Raw genomic sequence first — 6,896 nt, forward strand, 5'->3', positions numbered from 1 at the left:
CGCTGGCTGTGCTCTGATTTTCGGGTAGGCCTGCAGTGGTCTAGCCCGCAATACCGTTACATAATTCGCGGGGAAAGCAATGGCGCAACTCTGGCGCTCGGCTTCCGGATAGCCTCACAAACGCCATTAAGTGGAGACACTAAGGGTACGTTACCCTAAAAACCCGGGATACGGCGCTCGGGAGCCTGCCTAACGCGCCCAATGTATGTACGAGAGGTGTTCAAGTCAAAACTGAGTGTACAAATGGCTCGCGCTACTTCACATTTCACACGCGACAGGCCTCCGCGTTCACCACGTTAATGGTCCAAAGTTTCTGCAAACAGCAGAAGACATGTGCTGGACAAGATGGCCGACAAGAGGTGAGCGCGCACATCGAACAGCGAATTGTCATGAAGTTTCTCGTAAATCAAGGCATACAGTCGTCTGAAATTCACAGAAGACTTCAGGCACAGTATGGCAATCGATACATTGGAGGATCGCATCGCATGTATAGGATCGCATCACAAAATCGACCCTGAAACCATAAGAAGAGTCCTGACGAGTAACCACCTGAATAACCACCTGAAGGGTTTCAAACCCCAGGGGGCGATGTTCTACCCCGTTGTTTGCGGTAATGTGATCAAATCTGAAATGTGATGTGACGAGTCGCCTCGCACTGAGGACCGAAGCCATACGGTGTCCAAAAACTTGAGAAGTGACTTTAGGGCAGAACCACGGTCCTCTCTCACGGATACTCTCTCTGGTCACGAAACTCCGCCGGAGAACAATAGGTCAGGTTTGCCTAGGGCGAACCTCTGCCGCGCGCAGGCGCGGGCGTCGCTGCTTGGGGAGAAAACGCCTGCTGATACGGTGTCCCCTGCTTCTGCCTGCGTTTTGACCAATAGACGCTTCTTTCTGAAATTCACGTACGCCCTTAGACTGTGAATAGATTTCGGCTAATCTCTGCGTGCCGCGGACGTGCTGCGTTCTGACGTGCCGTTCGGGATATGATAATTCGGATGAAAAGGTCTCGTTTTTCGCGTTGCCGACCGATGCCACCGAGCGAGAGAAGTGGAAGCGTTCGATACCTCGGACAGTGTACTCACGTTTCAGCTTTGAGCCAAAGTGGACACGTGTGTGTGAACAGCACTTTGACACATCCGACATCGCCAGAGCGAACGAATTGCTAGTGACACTGGAAGCTTTGAATGGCACAACAAGCAAAGAGAAGGTCGCATTGCCTCGCGACAGGCCAAAGCTGCGTCCTGGGGCCGTGCCAAGAATTTTCGACCGTTGTCGGCAGTACATGAGCACCCCAAAACCCTAAAAGTCGTGCAACGGGGAGGCAGCCAGCAGCGAAGCCGTCCTCGAAAAGAAAACGGACGAGTACTGGCGGTACAAGCTCGGCGCCTCTCATCGACGTTGGAACAGGAGAACTCGGCGTTCAAGACCAATTAACAGCTAGGCACATCAGGTGAAACAGAAGATGCGTTCCTATTCATAGAAACCCGTTGAAACTTCTCTGTTGTACTTCACTTGACTGTAATGCAGCCAACAAGAGGCCATAATAAGACACATTCATGAATTTGCCTTTTCTAGCCTGTAGTGAAACTTGCAACAAGTCATGTCAGACTGATTCACATGTCTGCACAAAAGCACAATTTGACCGAATAAAACAGAAGCTGTGGGACACACAAAAGAAGCTGTACATCCCGGAGAGAAAGTTTCTACACGTCCGTGCAACCTGCAGGATGTCACATATACCTCACATGTATATGTCACATACCCGGGTGCTAGAGTTGGATGCAGTACGCAGTACATCCAGAAGCCAGCTGAAGTGCATATTTTCTTTCTTTTTTTTTTCTGAGATGCCGGCTGCAGTTATTTTTCCGTGAAAAGAACAAGAAGCTTAACCTGGCTACACCCAGATCACGCCGTGCCGCAGGTGTCAGGAAAGATTCACCACTGACAGCGAACAGTGCAAATAAGTCTGGCCATTCACGGCCGTAAGACATTTAGTCATTCCATGAGTTGTGTTGGAACATTGTTCTTGCCCTTTACCATAATTGATTATGAAAATTCATTGTCATTCATGGCCATTGATTTCTGCCAGTGCCACTGATTGTGATCACTGTTGTTTCGCGATTCGTAAAATGTATAATAAAATCATAAAATGTAGTTAATTAAAGCCTCCATGGTGTAGGAACCACCCTGCAATAGCGACATTGTTGAGTTCTGGTGTACCTAAAATGGTAAGTCTGCAATAAATGATGATTGGGTGCATTGCTGTAGCGCAGGTGTAGTCTTCATTTTTTCAGACATCAAACGCGATCAAAACACGTACAGATAGCGTGCCGATGAGATAATTGCCTAAATGTCGCGGTTGCAACAAAGCGACGTACCGAACGCTGCAAATTTGTGCTCAGTTCGATTTGGACATCGGCATGTGAAAGCCACTGCTCACTGAAAGTTATCTTCCGTCCGCAGCCCATTATACTGCATAGCTATATATCGTGCACCCGTGCACGTGCAAAATAAAACAAAATTCACATACCCTGAATAACCTTATTTGGTTTGTTGTGCTCAAAACCACCCAAAACGGCCAGCTCAGCCCACGCGCGAACGTAGGCTACGATGCGCCAGACGCGATCGTCACCCCCTGCTGCTTATGCGCGCGCCGCCGCGCGGCAGTTCCGGTTCCTAGGCTTACTTTCCGGCGGAGTTTCGTGACCAGGGAGGGTATCAAAGGACCTTGGCAGAACGTTGGTGGATTGGATGAATGGACCAATGAATTTTGGCATAGTGAAAGGATGAGAGGGCAAGAGTCTCGACGATTTAGAGGCTATGTAAGTGTGATATCTGAAAGGTTGCGAAGGTGGCGAAGGATGTGCTCTTCCAGATAACCCCAGTGACGGCATCTTCCGGAGTCAACATATCTCAAGCGGTAAAGCCTGAGTCACGTCTGGCGTAGCGTCTTGACGAGAGGTGTTTCACGGAAAGCAAGTGTTTGGATCAACTTTTGCAAGCGCGAATGTGGGGAGGTGTCTGTTGTCAATTGATGGGAAGCCAGGGGTGCCAGTAGACGCCGGAGAATGAATCCTCTCCGGTGCAACACTCGTTCGTCTCCGAGATGAGTGAGCTCCTTCTGCGGCGTTGTCAGTCTGTTCATTCCAAACGATACCACAATAGGCTGGAACCCAGTGGAGGACCAGCCTAACTGTGTCGAAACAAATAATTTTTTTAATCCAAATTGTTCTCAGGAGTGAGATTACACAGAAGGCTAAAGAGTTACTCGTTGGGACGGAACTTGACGTGTGGAAGTGTCTGTGTGTGTGGGGGGGGGCGGGGGGGGGGACTTTATCTCCTCGACCTTCTTGAGCATGCAGCTACAGAAAGGGTTCTACTGTTTTGGACTGGCTGCAGAGGCACATATGTGCTAAACCCTTCCCTACATGTGTCTGTGTGTAGCGAACTTTTCTCGTTCGGTTTGCCAAGTAACGCTGGTGGTCAATAAGAGTCCATTCAGAAATGCCATACTGTTCCCCTTTGACACCAGGTTCTCTCTCTCTCTCCCGGACAGGAGAGGAGGCCTGCTGAATACCTTCTTTTCGTCCTTTGTTATGTGGGCGTCTACAGTGCAGTCTCTATTTAACGAAATCGCTGTTTCTTTTTCTTTGTTTGTTTTTTTTCAAATTATCGTTTTATCCGAATTTGTCCCTGTTGAAATATATGCGTTTCGGAGCGGATTATTCGACGTACACCGCCAGCTGACTACGTTTAGTGCGAATTGTGAGCCGGCGAAAGCTCGTGCAGCACGTGCTGCGGCACTTGTTTTGTTCAAGCATTCGAATTACAACGCAGTCAAAGTGCTCCCCACCAAGGTCGGCTTGCTAACTTGCATGGGTGCTTTAAATCGGTGCGGTGCTTCCGTGGCTGCTGTCACTTTCTGTCACGCTTTATTACCGAACTCCTGCTTATATCGGCTATTCTCCTGATCCCGTTGATTACGTTATAACCAAGCTTTATTGTAGAGTCAATAACTGAGGACGGTTCGAATAACGGTTCGAAACGCAAAGCCTGTGGCTACGATGCCTCGATGCTACCAGTAAGGGGACTCGGACGTCCATTGCCACAGGGGTGGCGAGCTGAATGTTCTTCGAAGAACTTGTACACTAAGAACTTTCTTTGTATAGAAATATGGCTTAATAGAATGGCACATCGAATGGTGAATGACTCCAAATGTGTTACCGCTTACATAATTCAGTTAGTTAGGAAATGACAAGTGTTGTTCACTTATTCACCTGACGTCACTCGCAGGGGGTGGCAGCTATACGGTCACTAAATATTAGTGACTTACTGGCAGCGAACGAAGGCCGAAACCAGATACCGCCAGTGCTGGTGATGGTGGTGATGATGAATGCTCGCTAAACATATATCATGGCACTAAAATGGAAGAAGGCAGGGTAGTTGATGATTATCCATACCTGCGAAATATAGTAGCCCACACACTAGACAAGAAGGCTACGAAAGAACTACTGATGTGCAGCTGTCCGCGTTAGTAGTTTGTTCGTAACCATATTCTTTAGGGTGCGTTCCTAAACGGACCCCCGGGTAGGCCAAAGTCACGTGACCGTGTTGTACCACGTGGTCACGTGAGTAACTCACTCCTGAGTAGCTTTCGGAACGATGCAGTGGACCGTGACGGTCGGCTTACAAGCGCCATTACAGCGTGCAAACGAGTGTCAGGAACCAGAGAATAGAGAGGTAGCAAGCGAGCTGCTGGTATAGATCCATAACTTAAAACCCGATACTAGGGGAGAAAAAAAAAAAAGAAAACGACAACACAGACAAGGTCTCAAAAGACAAGGTCTTGAGACCTTGTCGGTGTTGTCGTTGTTTTTTTTTTTTGTCCCCAAGTCTCGGGTTTGTAAGTTATTGAGTGTTGAGAGGTGAAGAACGACTAAACGGGCCAAATAATCACATATTGCTTTTATACTGCGTTGTTTGTGAATAAAAATAGACGATTACAAGAAAATAAATGTGTTGTCACAGAAGGAACACTGGTACATTGTTCACAAATAAACCAATTGAAGGGCGCATAGTTGATGAGAGGTACTGGCAAAAGAATGGAAGATGGAGCAGACGACAGCTTCCGTGATGTCATTACTTGCAGGTAGCGACTGGTTATGGGAGAAACGTCTAAGTAGTACGTCGGGTTGACTCGAGTTACTTCTGTATTTTTAATTTTTTGTTAGCGCCGCGAAGCAACTGTAGCTATGTGACTGTAGCAGATGTGGACAGATGGTGAGAGGACAGCAGGAAGGAGTGGGGGGGGGGACATGGATGGGTTAGTATGCCCCCTGAGGCAACTTCGTGGGGAACTGTGCAGACGTTCGTCTGGAAGGTCTTCTGAAAAGCCGGGCAATACCTCAGACAGTACAACTGGCGGTAGGATTCGAAGCCACCATCTCGCAGTCTTCAGCTCGACCTTCCCTACCATCAACGAGTTGGACGCCTTAACTAACACCACCTAGATACAGAAAGCCTGCGCGCTCGTCGATGTGACGTAACAATTAAGAGTCAGCCAATCAGGAACTTGGTTTTTAACAGTGACAGCCAATCACGAAGGTGCCTTCAGCTGTGGTGTCTATGAAGACGAACAACCGTCGTCTGCTAGTTGTGATTGAGCGCCCCAGCGTACTAAATGGGAAAACTTGGAAGTAAAGGGCAAAGCGGTCTCAGTCTTTCTCAGAACTCATTTTCTGGAACCCGTCTTGCGCTTTGTGTCTAAATATTTAAGTCTACAGGTTCCAGGTGAGCTGCAGTCATTTGCGAGTCGTTGAATTTGCAGAACGGTGAACCGAAGTAGCAGACGAACTCTGACTGTTATGGTCCACGTAGCGCAGGAGAGAGAGGAGGCAATGAGCAGGCTTCCTGATCTAGGTGGCGTTGCCCTAACCCAGTCTGTCATGGCGCTGGTGAGTTACTTTTCTAAGATAGGTTATGACGTCACCTGGTGAGTCGATAGGTTCCATTGGTGGGAGTATGTTGCAACAGGGGGGAGGGGGGGTTGGCGCCTACTCCCAAGTCGATCGAGCAGGTTAGGAACGCACCCCGGTCTCTTGAGCTTTGTAGGGCTTTTCAAAGCCTTTCAGGCCGCAACGCAGTGCAGCGCAAGGACTTGATAACCGCGCTATCGAGATTCCGGAGGTCGTCGCGGCCGATGTTGCTGAAACATTCTGGTTTGCACACGTGCACTCGCAAGAGGGCGCGGAGGCGGAGGAACAGAGGATAAAAAAGCCCACACGGATGGTTTGGGGAATCCCCTCGGGAGCCACGGCCGGAACGGTTCCGGTAAGGTTTGCTGTGCGACGTTGAGGAGGAGCTGGCCGCGGGTACAATGGTGAGGTCACCAATAAACCTTCTTTGCTGCTTAATAGTTCTTGTGTAGTTCTTCTGGAGGGCGACTGACTCGGGGAAGCCCCGAGGGTGGGACTGTCTTTCCCCTCAATTGGCGCCCAACGTGGGTCTCGAGTCAGTGCGTTTAGAAGACCAAGTTTTACTTATGGCTTTTGGGTGTGCAGGTCGGACGGTAGGACCGGTGAGGTCTGTTCCACGCGTCGAAGCAGCTTATGTTCTTTTTATTTTTCCGTGGTCAGCTCCCCTCTCCCGATTGGTTGTAGGCCGCGACGCAGCTGCAACCTACGGAGCATGACGAGGTACCTGCAGTTCCCCAGTCCTGCTCTTCAGGGACGCCTGGTCTGGTCGCAGCAGTGCCCGCAGGGCTCATGCGACAGTCCGACGACAACTCGACGAAGTGTCGACGCCGTATCTCCCACACCTCCGCTCAGGTCGACGTCCGCAGTGCACGTGCTATCGCAACCTGATGCCGCGTCGGCTGCGCTGCCGCCACGGAG

This window comes from Ornithodoros turicata, chromosome 1 (genome assembly GCF_037126465.1).
Source record: "Ornithodoros turicata isolate Travis chromosome 1, ASM3712646v1, whole genome shotgun sequence".
Classification (NCBI taxonomy): domain Eukaryota; kingdom Metazoa; phylum Arthropoda; class Arachnida; order Ixodida; family Argasidae; genus Ornithodoros; species Ornithodoros turicata.